Source organism: Canis aureus, chromosome 2 (genome assembly GCF_053574225.1).
Source record: "Canis aureus isolate CA01 chromosome 2, VMU_Caureus_v.1.0, whole genome shotgun sequence".
NCBI lineage: Eukaryota > Metazoa > Chordata > Mammalia > Carnivora > Canidae > Canis > Canis aureus.
In genome coordinates this window covers 3,942,254-3,959,571 of record NC_135612.1, presented here as the reverse complement: position 1 = coordinate 3,959,571, position 17,318 = coordinate 3,942,254, and the positions used below count along the sequence as shown (strand labels likewise).

The window sequence follows — 17,318 nt, the reverse complement described above, 5'->3', positions numbered from 1 at the left end:
TTTAAATAGCCATGCCAAAGTTATATAATTGCTTATGAACTACTTTTAAAACAAAACAAAACAGAATGGAGGCAATCTATAACTTAAAATGAAATTGTGTAAGCTGTATCATCTTCGAATTACTTCCTTGCTCCAACTATCTCATACTATATGCCTACCCAAAGTGCCTAGATTCTTTAACGTTTGCCTTAAATTCACATTTTTATTTCTCTTGAATCAGTTATATTGTTACACTGGTGGGGCTCAGTTCCAAGGAATAAAACAAAGGTCCAAGAAGTGAGGCAAAGGTCTAAGGAGTGAAAAAATATTTCATGATTAGATTCTACTTCCACTTCTGATTAATGAAATCCCAACTGTACCTTAAATAGTAACTGAACAGGTACAATGTTCCCATTAAAACCACTAAGTATCACAAAGAACAAATTACATACATTTCTTTTCAAAAACTACAGTGGAGATTAGACGGTCAAAGCAAATTACAAATGAATGCTATTTCATAAGTATTACATATGAATAGGATCACTTTAGAGATAAAATATAAAACTTATTTAGTAGAAACCTGTATATCAAAACCTGTATACCAAAATTATTTTAAGAATTACATTAAATAAGACTCAGTGTCAGAAAGGATTCAATGTGTCCTAAAAATATACCACTGGTAAGTGTGTAAATTAGTACTAAAAATCTTCCTGGAGGTCTACCGAGCATAAATGAAAAAATATGACTCAGCTTTACCAAAAAATTAACTACAGAGGGATAGATAATTGGATAGATTACGTGATAAAGTAAACATATTAAAATGTTAATTATAAAAAAATAAAATAAAATAAAATAAAATGTTAATTATAGGGTGGAGGGATGGGAGAGAGTTTAAGGAGTGCACTTGTTATGATAAGGACAGGGTAATGTATGGAACTGTTGACTTATTATATTGTACACCTGAAACTAATATAATCCTGTATGTTAAGTGATTGCAATTAAAATTTAAAAAGAAATAAAGATGTTAGTTATATAACCTAGGTAGTGGGTATATAGGTGTTCACTGTAGAATTCATTCAATTTTTCCATAAATGTTTTCATAATAAACTGTTGGAAATAAATGAAAGTCTATAAGCTATAAGAAATTAGCAAAAGGGATTTTTTAATATTAAAATATAGAAAACCTAAAGATACAACTTGCAGTGTTTTCAGAAAATTGAATATAATACAGCCATTAAAACTGAAGTAAACACTTGACAAAAATGAAAATTTTATAAAAGTTTTTATAATATAAACCAATTTTTGTAAGCAAATTATACATATTTAAATATATATATATGTGCATGTGTGTATACAAAAGAGACTGAAATTACATCATAGTGTTAACGGTGCTTTGTGATTAGTGTAGCATGTTTTTTTTTTTCTACCAATCTTCTCAGATCTTTTTAAAAATAAATGTTACTTTAGTAATTAAAATTTTCAAGCTCTCTTTCAAGTAAAGTAATGATATGTGAATTCAGTTATTTTTCCAGGAGTGCTGATACAGTTATACTATGTTATTTTCATCTCAGCCACACTATAACCAATTATATATTCCACTAGAGATGTAAACTCTATGAAGAAAGAAGTTTGCCTAATAACTACCCCTGGAGCTCAGTGTCTTATGCTTAACTTAGCTGATACTCAGGAAATATTTGTTGAATGAAGACTGATCTTAGAACATGAGAGACTCCTAACTCTGGAAACAAACTAGGGGTGGTAGAAAGAGAGGTGGGTGGGGCGGTGGGGGTGACTGGGTGACAGGCACTGAGGGGGGCACTTGATGGGATGAGCACTGGGTGTTATTCTATATGTTGGCAAATTGAACACCAATAAAAAATAAATTTAAATAAGTGTGAGGGAAAAAAATGGCTGATCTTAGTTACATGATGTAAAGAAGCCTCTTTGAAAAATGAACAAAATACAGGAAATCATGATTATGGTCTCACATCACCATGTTCCAGTTAATTCAGGAATTCTGAATTAGGTCCACAGTTAGACTGCAGGGATGCCACAAAAGCAGATAAGAAAAAGGGAGTACATTTTTATTTTCATATTAATTGCTTCACTAATTAACGTAAGAAAAAAATCACAATAGTTTAACAGTACATGTGACTTTGAACAAGATATCAAAGATAATTTTATATTACTGCTGTTGCAGACATCATGAAATACCATTTTTGTTCATCAGTATTCATTATATTCATTAGATCCACTACCAGATCTTATAATGCATAAAAGAGGCACATATATTTCTAGAACAAATATACAACAGCATGTTACATAGACCTAAAAATGCTGACTTCAAAACCAATAGTGGGGAAAGTAGAAAAACAACTTGATAATAATTACAAAACTCCTCATAGGCTCACACAGGTTGGGCATTGAGGGTGAGGTTAGTATTAAAAACACCAAGGTTCTTTATAGTCTATTTAAGAAGTAGTTAACCACTCAGATCACCTCCCCATCACTGCAAAGCCCATTCTCCACAAGAGCAAAAGACTGGAGTTCACTGGGATGAGTAAAACACAGAGTTTCTGGACTAGGCTACACCATGCATAGCTGACAGCAAGAGCATACTGCTAAAAATATGGGGATGATGTGAAAGTTTATAAGGTGAAAATGAAAAAATTCAAATAAATAAATCTATAAAATGTTTCAGGATGAAAGGGTATTTTTTATTTTTTTTTTATTTTTTTTTATTTATTTATGATAGTCACAGAGAGAGAGAGAGAGGCATAGACACAGGCAGAGGGAGAAGCAGGCTCCATGCACCGGGAGCCCGACGTGGGATTCGATCCCGGGTCTCCAGGATCGTGCCCCGGGCCAAAGGCAGGCGCCAAACCGCTGCGCCACCCAGGGATCCCAGGATGAAAGGGTATGAACTGAAAGGGCTCACTCACATATCCAGCACAAAGGACAAAAACAGACCCATGGCAAGGCAAATCAACAGAAAATGTCAGAATTAAAGAGTATTTAAAAAAAGATTCTACAGACTTCAAGACACAAACATTTCGTACAAAGGATTAGGATTAAAAAGCCATCAAACTTCTTAATGATAACACTGAAAGAAAGCAACAAAGCAATGCCATCAAATTCTGAAGGTTTTGATTTGTATTTCCCTGATGGCAAAAGTACTTCAAACCTAGAATCCTATAGTCAGGATTCACCTATGAATTAAGTGTAAGGATAGAAGAGAGATGTTTTCAGACATGCAAGTTCTCAAAAGATTTACCTCCCATACATTCTTTATCAGAATCTGTGCTCTACAAGACAAGAATATACCAAGAAAAAGAAGATTTGACATCTAGGTAATAGGATATCTAATACAGCTACATGATCAGGAAAACCTTAAGGATAATGATAATGGTTAAGATACTCAGATGACCATTAATGCAAGAACACTGGGTATACAAAAAGTCCAAAATGGAGCCTTCAGACTATCCTGGGAAAAGCTGCTCTAAGAAGATATATTTAAGTATCTACATATCTTGATATATTAATGCAATTGTGGAAAAGCTTTTAGTTCCATTTGTGTGGAGACCATTAAAAATAAGTAAACTAAAGGAGATGAAAAGACATCTATTAATTTCAATAACAAAATTTTATAGAGAAAAAAGTAGGTACAAAATTGTAAAATGTAAATACCAAATACTTAATCAAAATTATTAAAGAATTATGTTGGGAGGATGAGAGAATAGGAGACAGGGAAGGATAACTAAGCTAAATTCTCATCTTCCATAGTAAGGAATCAGCCTAGGTCGTCTAAAATGGATAAATCAAGAAAATATAGATGGGCTTGGAAGGTAAATGCTTCCTTCTTCTGAAGAAAGTTCAATTAGTCTAATTCCTTGTCTCTACACGGATTAGTTTGTGTTTAATAATTATCCTTTTTCCTCCTGGAAACAAACTGCCCCAAACAAGCATCCCTTCTACATTTGCAGGCCACTCTGCTGGTCTGGCTTAGCTGATGAGTGAGTCTGCCAGACAAATTCCAGAGTTGAGTTAACAAGCCCATTTAACTCTATTTCTAAGCAATATTCTCCAATCTAGCCTTTCTGAGTAATAAAGTTGATTTGACAACTCCATCCCTATTCCCTTCTCTTGTTAATTTGTTCAGATCCTAAGAAGTAAGGAGGCCTCAACACTTAGCACACCAACCAGATCACTGAAAAATACAACAGAATCTATACAGGAGCAGTGAACGAAGTATCGGGGGGGGCGGGGGGGCTTAATGTCTAAGGCCATTAGTTTGTGCAGACAAGTTGTCAGAGTCTCAGGTTAACACAGGTAAGTCACACCACTGAAGCCTTCGAGAAAGACCTAGGCTGATTACCTGGTATTTTGACTTTAGCAAGTCTCTCTGGTGGATTTATATACAAACAAGTGACTTTCCACATAAGTAGGAGCTACATGGATAGCCACACGCAAATAAGAATGATGTGGATGGCTTCAACAGACATTAGCAGCAGGAGAGCCCCAGAAACTTATCAGAAAAGCGTGCCTCAGGGAATAATTACTGTCATTTATTCTCACTGCAGAAACTGATAGTCTATTTTAGATATCATCACTGAGCATAATAGGCCTATCTGAACTAATTACATTACCCCAACCATAAATATCCTAAGGTTCCAGACTATCCAGTCATTGGAGAATCAATCATTTTACCAGGTATATTTCCCAGTTTTGCTAATGTTGTTCAGATCTCTCAGTGCTACAACTATCTTGTCCATCGTCCACAGAAAACATTCAGAAGACATCAACCAAAGCCTACATGAATATCCCTGTCAGCATGCCCTAAATTTATTTCAATTAGTCCTCTACCTAAAAACCACAGAAGCAGTATATAACTCTTTTAAATATGGAATTCTCTATTCAGAAAGACAGTGCTTGAGACACTGAAGCTCTGGCCCTACCTGATGAGCCCTGGTGACCAAATAAGATACCAAAAAGGTGGTACTATGGAGTAAGAACCAAGCCCCAGTATAAGGCCTATTCTAGATTACTCAAGTTAGAAACCTTGGACTTTCCACAACTATATCATATTAAAGGAAAAACTGAGTGTAAACAAGATCAAGATCATCATACAGTAATGGTAATGCCTTTAAAAATAAAAATAAAAATCAACCTGAAGCTTCCAGGCCACCATGTGAGGAACTTAGAAGTCACTACTCCATACTAACAACAAGTAAAAAGTTGAACTGAAAAATCAACAACTCTTCTTAGAGAAGTGAGGTTACAAGGAAAACTGCTGTCCCCAAAATTGGAGAGGCAAAGGGGTAGACATAGAAAAATAACCTGCCAGAGCAGAAACCCATTAGAAGAAACCTCCACAGGAACAGTGCCAAGGTAGGAAACCCTAAATTATAATCCATCTCCTGCTGTATCAAGTAAATAGTTTACCCCCATTAATTCTTATCCCAACAAAAATCAGTACCTAAAGGATCTACAAACACCTCAAAATTATCTCCATAATTACCTTGTACCTTACCACAGAACACTCTGAAATGATAACTACTCATCATCAGATAAAAATACCTATCTGCTTGATGTTGACTAGATGAATATCACCACTTACCTTGGTTGAATACAGAAAACTGCTGCCTGAGGGCCCTTCCGGGTAATGGAGATTATCAACTTTGTGGAATTTTAGCTCCAACCATATCTCTCCATTCTCACTCAGCCTGCCCTTCATTGCTACTCAATCTGGCACTCATGCCAAGTATGAATCCTAACTCTCACTCTTCACCCAAGTAAATGGTCTTATGGACCTAAGACATAGAACACAAGTGTATCATTTAAGAGGTTCTGAATTTTTACCAACATCAGTTCAGTATCTGGGTAACTATGAAAGGTAAAAGTCAGATGAATAGTGATAGAAAACCCTCTGTAACATGAATAATAATCATGTGTCAAAGGCATCCACTAGTCAATCCTGAAGGAAAGTGTTTAATAAAAGGGTGCTGTGATCACTCTGTCACTTGAAAGAATCCACTCCATCCACCCATGAAGCCATAGTTCATTTTCACATGTAACAGCAATCAGAATTACAAATAGACTGAAGAAAATAAATAGAAAGTGGATTACTCTTCATTCATTCTCTTCTTCTTTATAATAATCATCCAAGATTATTCACAAATTTGCTCACAAACATCCAAAGGTATTTTTCAAACTTTTCTACAATGTTGGGAGATGATTTTCCCACCATCTCAAATTTTAATTAAAATATTGCACACCACCCTTGAGAATTTATAAAAGAGAATCTATTTTAAAAAGCCACCTGTGGGGCACCTCGGTGGCTCAGTCGGTTAATCAGCTAACTCTTGGTTTCAGTTCAGGTCATGATCTCAGGGTTGTGCGACTGAGCCCCACATAGAGCTCCACACTGAGTGGGGAGTCTGCTTGAGATTCTCTCTCCTTCTCCATCTGCCCCTCCCTGACCTGCTCACATTCTCTCTAAAATAAATAATAAATATTTTTTAAAATATCTGTTATCCCGGAGGGTATTATGCTGAGTGAAGTGAAGTAAGTCAATCGGAGAAGGACAAACATTTTATGTTCTCATTCATTTGGGGGATATAAATAATAGTGAAAGGGAATATAAGGGAAGGGAGAAGAAATGTGTGGGAAATATCAGAAAGGGAGACAGAACATAAAGACTCCTAACTCTGGGAAATGAACTAGGGATGGTGGAAGGGGAGGAGGGCGGGGGGTGGGGGTGAATGGGTGACGGGCACTGGGCGGGGGGGGGCACTTGACAGGATGAGCACTGGGTGTTATTCTGTATGTTGGTAAATTGAATACCAATAAAAAAGAAATTTATTTTAAAAATTAAAAATTAAAAAAAATAAAATATCTGTTATCACCAGGTGATTTTTATAATAAAACAAACACCTTAGGAAGAGCATAGTTCAATGGACAATGAATCTAGACACCTGAAACCACAACAATGTTATGGGATAAAAACAAAATTAGGTTTTCCAATGCCACATGCTTTTCTTCCTCTTGCCTACAGCCTCCCCTTTTCTTTCTCTTTGCCCATCACCTCTTGGATCCAGCCAGGGATTCCCTCCTGGGCCTATGAGAGGTGAACTAGGTTAGAAGCAGACACCAGGGGATCCCTGGGTGGCTCAGTGGTTTAGTGCCTGTGTTCAGCCCAGGGTGTGATCCTGGAGTCCTTTGATCGAATCCCATATCAGGCTCCCTGCGTGGAGCCTGCTTCTCCCTCTGCCTGTATCTCTGCCTCTCTCTCTCTCTCTATCTCTCTCTGTGTCTCTCATGAATAAATAAATAAAATCTTAAAAAAAAAAAGGCAAAAAAGTTGCTCAAAACCAATATAAAGAAAAGATTTTTAAAATATGCTGCCTTCACTAGATAAGGAAAGTTATTCCTTCTACCTTCCATTCCCAATCTGTTACTATAATTATTATACACGTGCAAATAAGAACAGTTAATAAAATTCAATCCATGTCTTTTAACAACTTCACCCAGTAGTATGCTGTTCATATTTATAAAATCTGTTCATATTTCTAAAATCATAAGGACAATTTTATAATTTGACTCATTAGTTTCATCATTAGTAGTACAGTAGCACAGACAATGAGATATGGAAGAAAGCAAGGCAAATTTTTCAAAATGCCACTCATCTGACCCACTTTAAGGACGTAAATTTGAATATTTTCCCTACACTTGTATCATTCAACTTTGCCTTTTTTAAAAAACATTCCAATCAATACAATGAAAATATGCCACATAAACTCCCAAAATATGTACCAATACTAATTACTTTTCATTGTATTGCAATGGTATGTAATTAAAACTCAGAGTAAATGAAAATTCATATATGGAATAATATATTTTAACATATACAGAATGATCATTGGATTAATCTATTACACATTGAAAAGATTTTTTTTAGAAAACCAACAAAGGTGCGGCGCAGCGCGTCGGCCCGAGTATCATGACGTCCGCCCTGGAGAACTACATCAACCGAACCGTCGCAGTGATCACTTCCGATGGAAGGATGATTGTGGGAACACTGAAAGGGTTTGACCAGACCATTAATTTGATTTTGGATGAAAGCCATGAACGAGTGTTCAGCTCTTCACAGGGAGTAGAACAAGTGGTGCTAGGGTTATACATCGTAAGAGGTGACAATGTTGCAGTCATTGGAGAAATTGATAAAGAGACAGATTCTGCGCTTGATTTGGGGAATGAATATTCGAGCAGAACTTCTAAACTCTATAGCACACTGAGGAAGAATTACATACATTGGACATCTGTAAATCTTTGTATAGAAACTGATTATAATGAGGATGATGTATGGAATTTTTATGAATGTAATTTTGGACTTTTGACTTCATATTGATTCATTGTAATATGATATGTAAATTAAAATATTTCTACATTTCCTTGAAAAAAAACCAACAAAAATGCTATTTTACCATCAATACACAAAAATTCTGTCACTGTTTCAACTAAGAAATATTGTGATTAAAAATTTTCCAACTTAACTTTAAAAACACAGAACCTATTAAGTGTCCATCAACAAATAGAAAAAAAATGTAGCTTATACATACAATGGCATATCATTCAGCCATGGAAACAAATGAAACTATTATATGCTACAACATACATGAACCTTGAAAACATGCTAAGTGAAATAAGCCAAACACGTAATAATTAATCTTGTATAATTCCATTTCTATAGGATAACTAGAATAGACCTAGAATTTACAAAAACAGAACTCAAAGCAGAGCTTACTGGGAGATGAAGAAAGGCAGGGATAATACAAAGTAATTGTTTAATTGGTATAGAATTACTCTTTGAAATGATGAAAAAGCTCTAGAAATAGATATTGGTGATGGTTACACAACACTGTAAATAAACATAATGCCACTGAATTGTTTGCTTAAAAATGGTTAAAATGGTAAATGTTATGTGCATTTTACCACATTAAAAAATCAACACCCTGAAATAGCAAGTGCCAATAAAAGTAAGAAAAAAACTGCCAAGAAGTAGGGAAATTTGTTCCCATACTGGTTTTTGCTAATTTTTATAACATAATTACATTAAGAAATAAATAAACTGGGGGATCCCTGGGTGGCGCAGCGGTTTGGCGCCTGCCTTTGGCCCAGGGCGCGATCCTGGAGACCCGGGATCGAATCCCATGTCGGGCTCCCAGTGCATGGAGCCTGCTTCTCCCTCTGCCTGTGTCTCTGCCTCATTCTCTCTCTCTCTGTGACTATCACAAATAAATAAAAATTAAAAAAAAAAAAAAAAGAAAGAAATAAACTGGCTTAAATGAGAAGAAAAAAGAAAGCTGTTGCTATAAAAACTAGGTTGAATAATTTTTCATTCAGTGAAAGCAAGCCATAAAAAGCTGCTGTTGAACGAGTTTTGGGTAAGACAAAAGTATGGTCCCTAAATTAGGCTGGTTTGACTTAAGATTACTTTGAGGCGGTGTGAAAGCAATACGAGTTCAGTAGAAACCATACTTTGAATTTTGAACTTTGATCTTTTTCCAGCCCTGCCATATGCATAGACTCTCCTGACACAGGGCAGCAGCAGGAACTGCAATTCCCAGTGGCCACACAATCATGATGGTACACGACCTGTACACTTACAATCATTCTGTACCCCGACAGCCATTCCGTTTTTCACTTTAATAAATTATATGAGATATTCAAGACTTTATTATAAAATAAACTTTGTGTTACATGATTTTGCCCGACTGTAAGCTAATATAAGGGTTCTAAGCAAGGGGATTTTCAATTTACAAACAGTTCATCAAATATAATCCCACAGTAAGCCGATGAAGATCTGTACTGGAAAAATCATGTTCTAAACAAAGCCACTGGGGATCCCTGGGTGGCTCAGTGGTTTAGCGCCTGCCTTCAACCCAGGGCATGATCCTGGAGTCCCAGGATCGAGTCCCATGTCGGGCTCCCGGCGTGGAGCCTGCTTCTCCCTCTGCCTGTGTCTCTGCCTCTCTCTCCCTTTCTCTGTGTCTCCCATGAATAAATAAATAAATAAAATATTTTTAAAGGGCTTAAGAAATGTTTATATATCATTATTAATCATTTTTAATAGGTAAAGATGGAAGCAATTAGAAAGGTATTCATTAGGATCTATGCAAAGGGAATTTTCAGAAATGCTATAAAGATGAATTTCTAGGAAAAAAAGAAGCCTCTTGGCATTATATAAAGACTCTACATTTCTAGTTATAGATGAAAAATACTCTCTAGTCATTGGACTCTCTAGAACTGGATATCGCAGCTTAAAATCCTAGATATGAGGGGCACCTGTGTGGCTCAGTGAGTTAAGTGTCTGTCTGCTTCAGCTCAGATCATGATCTGAGATCCAGCCTCATGTCAGGATCCCCGCTCAGTGGAGAATCTGCTTCTCTCTCTCTCTCTCTCTCTGCCCCCCCCCACCCTGATTTGTGCTCTTTCTCTCAAATATTTTTTTAAAAAATCCTGGACATGATACCACATGATATGACTCATGCAGATTTTAAAGAGAATACTGGCTCCACATCTTCCCAGCTATGTGAACTTGGGCAACTTACTTAACTTACAAGAGATTCCATTTTTCATCTTGAAATATCACCCCCGTGCTGTTGTGAAGATTAAACAATGTAGCATATACAAAAAACACCCAACATGTATATATACATATACTTCCTTTTGCCAATTGTGATTCTAATTTAGAAAGAGAATACTTAAAATATCCTTTAATTAAACATAACAGTTTTGATTTTTAAAAAAGGCTTTTCAACGACCTCTAGTTTTTCAGTCTTCTTTTATGAACATTAATTATTATTATAGGGATAAAAACATGTGCCATATCATCTAAAAAGTGGAGGGAAAGAACTAAATCAATTTAGTATGAACACAAGACACCCTTGGATACGAATGTCAGTCCTACCACTTAACTACTTCACCTCAGATAAATTACTTATTATCTCTCTGTAACTGCTTCCTCATCTATAAAAAAGGATTAACACCTAACTCATAGAGTGGATGTGAATCAAAAAAGAAATTAAACATATGAACATATAATTAGAATATACAAATAATGCCTAATACATGGTAGATGCTCAATACATACCTGCTCATTCCCTAACTGACTGAACATCACTGGGACACATAAAGATAGATTAGAGGGACAGATTGACTATTTTCCTTTATCTTATATAAATCTAGAATCTAAAAACGTATTTCTCTTCTCCTTTAGTGGGATAAAATATATAGAACATAAAAATTGCCATTTTGGTCATATTTAGGCATATAATTCAGTGACATTGATCACATTCAGTGTTAGGCAACCATCACCACCTATTTCTAAAACTATCATCACCCCAAACTCTCTACCCATTAAACAACTCCCCATTCCCTTCTTCCCCCAGTCCTTGAAAACCTCTATGTTATATCTCTATGAATTTGTCTATTTTAGGTATTTTATATAAGTAGAATCATACTACATTTGTTCTTTGTGTCTTGCCTATCTAACTATGCATATGTTTTCAAGATTCCTTCATGTGGTAACCTGCATCAGCATTTCACTCCATTAAATGGCTGGATAATATTCCATTACATATATTCTATTATTGTTTACTCACTCATCTCTCAATGGACACCTGGGTTGTTTCCACATCTTGACTCTTATGAATAACGTTGCTATGAAAATTAACAGAAACAAGTAGCTATTTCAGTCAATGTTTTCAATTTTGGGGGTATATATTTAGGGTGGAATTGCTGAGTCATATGGTAATTCTGTGTATAATCTTTTGAGGAACCATCAAAATGTATTCCACACCAGGTGCACCATTTTACATTCCCACCAGCAATGTACAAAGTTCTAATTCCTCCACATCCAAAGCAACACTTTGTTATTTGTTTTTTGGGTATGTTGGGCTTTATTTACATCAGAGTAGGTGTAAAGTGGTATCTCATCCTGCTTTTGATTTGCAATTCTCTAATGGCTAATGATGTTGAGCCATTTGTATCTCTTCCTTGGATAAAGGTCTATTCAGGTATTTTGTTCATTTTTCAATTGAGTTCTTGGGGAGGGGTTTTGTCGATCTGATATTATTAAACTCTTTCCAAATATATGATTTGCAAATATTTTCTCCATTTTATGGGTAGCCTGTTCACTCTCTTGAGAGTATCTATTGAAACACAAAATTTTATTTTAATCAAGTCCAGTTCATGTTTTTCACATTGCTTGTCCTTCAGTTGTCACATGTAAAAAATCAGGACCAAATACAAGATCATAGAGATATACATTTATACTTTCTTCAGAATGAGAAGGGGAGCCTGAAGATGTGACTGAATTGCTTCAATCTCATGATAAAACATTAACAGATGAAGAGTTGCTTCCTATGGATGAGCTAAGAAAGTGGTTTCTTAAGATGAAATCTACTCCTGCTAAAAATGTTGTGAAGATTATTGAAATGATTTAGCAAAGGATTTAGACTATTACATAAAATTGGCTGATAAAGTAGCAGCAGGGTTTGAGAGGACTGAATCCAGTTTCAAAAGAAGTTCTACTGTAGGTAAAATGCTATCAAACAGTCTCGCATGCAACAGAGAAACCATTCATTAAGTAAGAAACAACTGATTCAGCAAACTTCACTACTGTCTTATTTTAAGCAACTACTACAGCCACCCCAACCTTAAGCAACCAACACCCTAGTCAGTGCAACAACATCGAGGCAAGACCTTCCACCTGCAAAAAGATTATGACTCCCTGAAAGCTCAGATGATGGTTAGCAGTTTTCAGCAAGAAAAGTAGCTTTTAGGATCCCTGGGTGGCGCAGCGGTTTAGTGCCTGCCTTTGGCCCAGGGCCCGATCCTGGAGACCCGGGATCGAATCCCACGTCGGGCTCCCGGTGCATGGAGCCTGCTTCTCCCTCTGCCTGTGTCTTTGCCTATCTCTCTCTCTCTCTCTCTCTCTCTCTGTGTGTGTGTGTGTGACTATCATAAATAAATAAAAATTTTTTAAAAAGTAGCTTTTGATAATTAAGGTATGTACATTATTGTTTTAGACATGATGTTACTGTACACTTAATAGACTACAATTAAGTGTAAGCATAACTTTTACATGCAGTGGAAAATCAAATCAGGGTCTCCTGGGTGGCTCAGTGGTTGAGCGTCTGTCTGTCTGCCTTTGGCTCAGGGCGTGATCCCGGGGTCCTGGGATTGAGTCCCATATCGGGTTCCTCGCAGGGAGCCTGCTTCTCCGTCTGTCTGTGTCTCTGCCTCTGTGTCTCTCATGAATAAATAAAATCTTTAAAAAGAAAAAAAAAAGTATCCTTCTATTCCTACTTTGAGTGATTTTATTATGGACAAGTACTGGAATCACCAAATGTATTTTCTATACCAATAAAATGATTTTGAGTTTTTCTTCCTCCATTCTAGTAATGTGGTATATCAGATTGATTTTTATATGGTAACCCACCCTTGCAATCAAGGGATAAATCACTTCTAATATGCTGCTGGCTTCTGTTTGCTATTTTGTTGAGAATTTTTGCATTTATACTCATTAAGGATATTGCTCTGTAGTTGTCTTTTCTGGTCCTTGTCTGGCTTCAGAATCAGGGTAATGCTGGCCTCATAGGAGTTAGCAAGTACTGCTGCCTCTTAAACATTCTCGAAGAGTTTAAGGATGAGTGATATTAATTCTTTACATGTTTGAGCAAATCCACCAGGGAAGCCAAATATTTGGTCTCTGTCTTTTCTTTGTTGGGAGGATTGTTATTACTGGTTCAATTTCCTTACTTGTAGGTCTATTCATATGTTCTATTTCTTCTTGGGTTGGTTTTTGTAATTTGTGTATTTCTAGGAATATACACCAGTTTGCTGGTGTATAGCTGCTCAGCATTTTATTGTAGAACCTTTTTATTTTTATAAAGTTGGTGATAATGTTCATACTTAAATTTCTGATTTAGTAAGTTGAGGCTTCTCTTTTTTTTTTTCCTTAGACTACTGAAAGGTTTGTCATTAATATTTTCAGAGAAACTAGTTTTGGTCTCACCCATTTTCTCTATAGTTCTTCTTTTTCAATTTCATAGGAAAAAATGAGTAATCACAAACCAAAAGTGAAGAAAAACTATCTTTTATATTTACCTATGCAGTTATCATGTTATTTTTTTATTCATTCAGCTTTCAGTTACTAGCTAGTGTCTTTTTTATTTAGCCTAAAGGACTCCTTTTTTAGCATTTCTTGTAGGACAGGTCTCCTAACAGTGAATTCCCTCAATGTATTTTTTAAGATTTTTTTTTTAATTTTTTTAAGTAATCCCTATACCCACAGTGGGACCCAAACCTACAACCCCAAGATTAAAAATCATATATGTTCTACCAACTGAACTAGCTAGGCTAAGTTCCTTCATTTTTTATCTGGAAATATCTTATTGTTGTCTTCATTCTTGAAGAACAGTTTTGCCAGATATAGAATTCTTGGTTGATATTTTTTCTCTTAGCACTTAAATACATCAGTCCAGGGGCACCTGGGTGGCTCAGTCAGTTGAGCATATGCCTTCAGTTCAGGTTGTGATCCTGGAATCCCAGGATCAAGCCCCACATTGAGCTCCCCACTCAGTGGGGAGTCTGTTTTTTCCCTTTGCCCCTCCCCCTGCTCAAGCTCTCTCTCTCTTTCTCTCTAGTAAATAAAATCTTAGATAGATAGATAGATAGATAGATAGATGATAGATAGATGATAGATAGATTAGAGATGTGAGTCCATTGCTTTCTGATTTCCATGTTTTCGTATGAGAAATCAATTATTAATCTTACTAAGGATCCCTTGTACACTATAGGAGTCACTGCTCTTGTTGCTGCTTTCAAGATTCTCTATTTCTCTTTGACTTTTGACAATTTTTATGTGTCGCATTGTAGGTCTCTTTGAAATTAACCTGCTTGGAGTTGAGTTTCTTAGATATATAGATGCATGTCTTTCATCAAATTTGATACTTTTGGTCATTATTTCTCCAAATACTCTTCCTGCCTCTTTCTCTCTCCCTTCTCCTTCTGGGACTACAATAATGCAAATTATGTTCTCCTTTATGGGATCTTACAGGTCCTTTAGGCTCTACTGACTTTTCTTCATTCTTTTGTCTTTCTCTTCTCAGTTGCAATAATTCATTTTGTCCTATCTCCAAGTTCACAGATTGTTTCTTCTGCCTTCCCACATTTGACGTTGCATTCCTCTAGCAAACTTTATAATTCTCAACTCCAGAATTACTATTTAGTTCCTCTGTATTATTTCTAGGATCTTTACTGATTATTCTCAATTTTTTCATACATCATTTTCTCTAGAATTCTTTCAGTTTCCAGAACTTTTAGTTGTTTGTCCATGCTTTCCTTTAACTCTTGTACAATGTTTACAATAATTGATTTAAAATATCTTCCTACAAAGTTCAATGTCTGGACTTCCTCAAAAATGGTTTCTATATGGGATGCCTGGGTCGCTCAGTGGTTGAGTGCCTCCCTTCCACCCAGCATGTGATCCTTGAGTCCCAGGATCAAGTCTCACATCAGGTTCCCTGCATGGAGCCTGCTTATCCCTCTATCTGTGTTTCTGCCTCTCTCTGTGTCTCTCATGAATAAATAAATAAAAATAAAATCTTAAAAAAAAAAAAGAATGGTTTCTATCAATTATTTTTTCCTCTGGGTGAGCCATTCTTTCCTGGTTTTTTTGTTTGTTTGGTTGGTTGGTTTTTTTTTTTTTTTTTTTTTTGCATAACCTTGTGCTTTTGTTGGTGGTGAAACCCGGACATTCAAGTATTATGGTATATTATAACATGGTAACTTTAAAAATCAGATTCTCACCCTTCTCTTTCTATAATTATCAAAGAAATCATATATAACTGGCTTATGTTCAGCCACTGTTTTGACTGGTATTTCCTTGAGTACAAAGAGCTTAAAAAAAAAGAAAGAAACAAAAAAAACATGTTTCTTAGACTAGACTAGTTCTGTGCTGCGGTACTCCTTCAACACTTAGCCATGATATGTACAATGCTGTCTTGGCTGTCACTACCTGCATCAAGCCAAGAGAAGAGCCAGGGAAAGCTTAAGGGTTTCTCAAATATTTCCTGAGCATGAGTCCTACCTTGGGTATACATGTGGTTTTCTAAATTCCCCTGTATACACTGGCACTTTGACTACCCTAATTTCCCAAAGAAATGCTCTCCCTGGCTTTTCTTCTCAGGTCTAAGGTAAGACTCAGCCATAATCTTTTGTCATGAGGATCTGCAGTTTTTGTTTGCCTTACCATATTTCAGTTAATGCCCACTGCTTCTCCAGCCTCAGTTAGGTGAAACAGATATAAGCACCTTGCATCAATCCTTCAAGAAACTCCCAGACAGGTTAGAATAGGCAAAGATGATACTTTTTAATAAGCTCTGCTTTGCTCCCTCTGGAACCAGGCTGCTACCTTCAAGACTGTTGCCAAGCTGGGGAGGGTGGGGGACACAGACAAGTAAAAATGCCACAAAGCCTTCCTACCATTTTTCAACTGTCTTTTCCTTGGTTCAACATTTGCTTTAGTTGCTGGAAAGTACAGACATTTTTCCAGAGTTCTGGCAAAGTTGGTTCTAAAAGTGTCTGCTTGTTTTTGATGTTTCTCTTGAGGAGGATTTGGAACTGCCTACACACTGATATTAAATATAAATATTAAATATTTATATTTAAAGACCTAAAAACTCATAATAAAGCAAGATAAATTTACTAATGCAACATTTATTATTTGGGCGCCATTTTAATCTGAGAAGATATCTATAGTGACGATTTCCAAATTTCTACAGAAATCCATGAATTGTATTGAGGTATTAAATAGCTAAGATTAAATACAAGTAGTCACATAAAATAGTAACTTAATGGATATAAATCCTTAGATTTCTTTGAATACTGTAGCTATGTCTATCTCTTCTTCCTGGCAAGTGTTCCATGGCAATGAAATACTAGAAAAACTCAGAGTTTATTACTCTTAATATTTAGTGCTTTCCCCTATCACATATGTGATTGTAGTTTTTATAAGATGTATATGACAGATACATTCCACTGGTAAAATTACTTGGGAGTTATTTTTATGGATTTCAAGGAGGTATTTCACAAAGAATATATTGTTCAGCCAAAAACAGTCTGATATTTAGGTGCTTCACATAAGTTTTAGAAACACTGTTAAGGAGAATGCAATAATTAAAATAATAAAATTTAAATCCATTAGAACTCCACACTGAAATACTTTATATAACTACTTTTATAAACATATAGAACTCAAAAATACATTTCAT

At 35.8% G+C, this 17,318-nt stretch overlaps 1 protein-coding gene and 1 pseudogene across 1 annotated transcript in view; one reads left to right on the top strand and one right to left on the bottom strand.

Moving 5' to 3' along the window:
* FBXL17 (F-box and leucine rich repeat protein 17) overlaps window positions 1–17,318 on the bottom strand; it is a 496,367-nt gene that overhangs the window by 443,267 nt on the left and 35,782 nt on the right. The window lies entirely within an intron of this gene.
* Window positions 7,953–8,429, top strand: LOC144292143 (U6 snRNA-associated Sm-like protein LSm8 pseudogene; annotated as a pseudogene).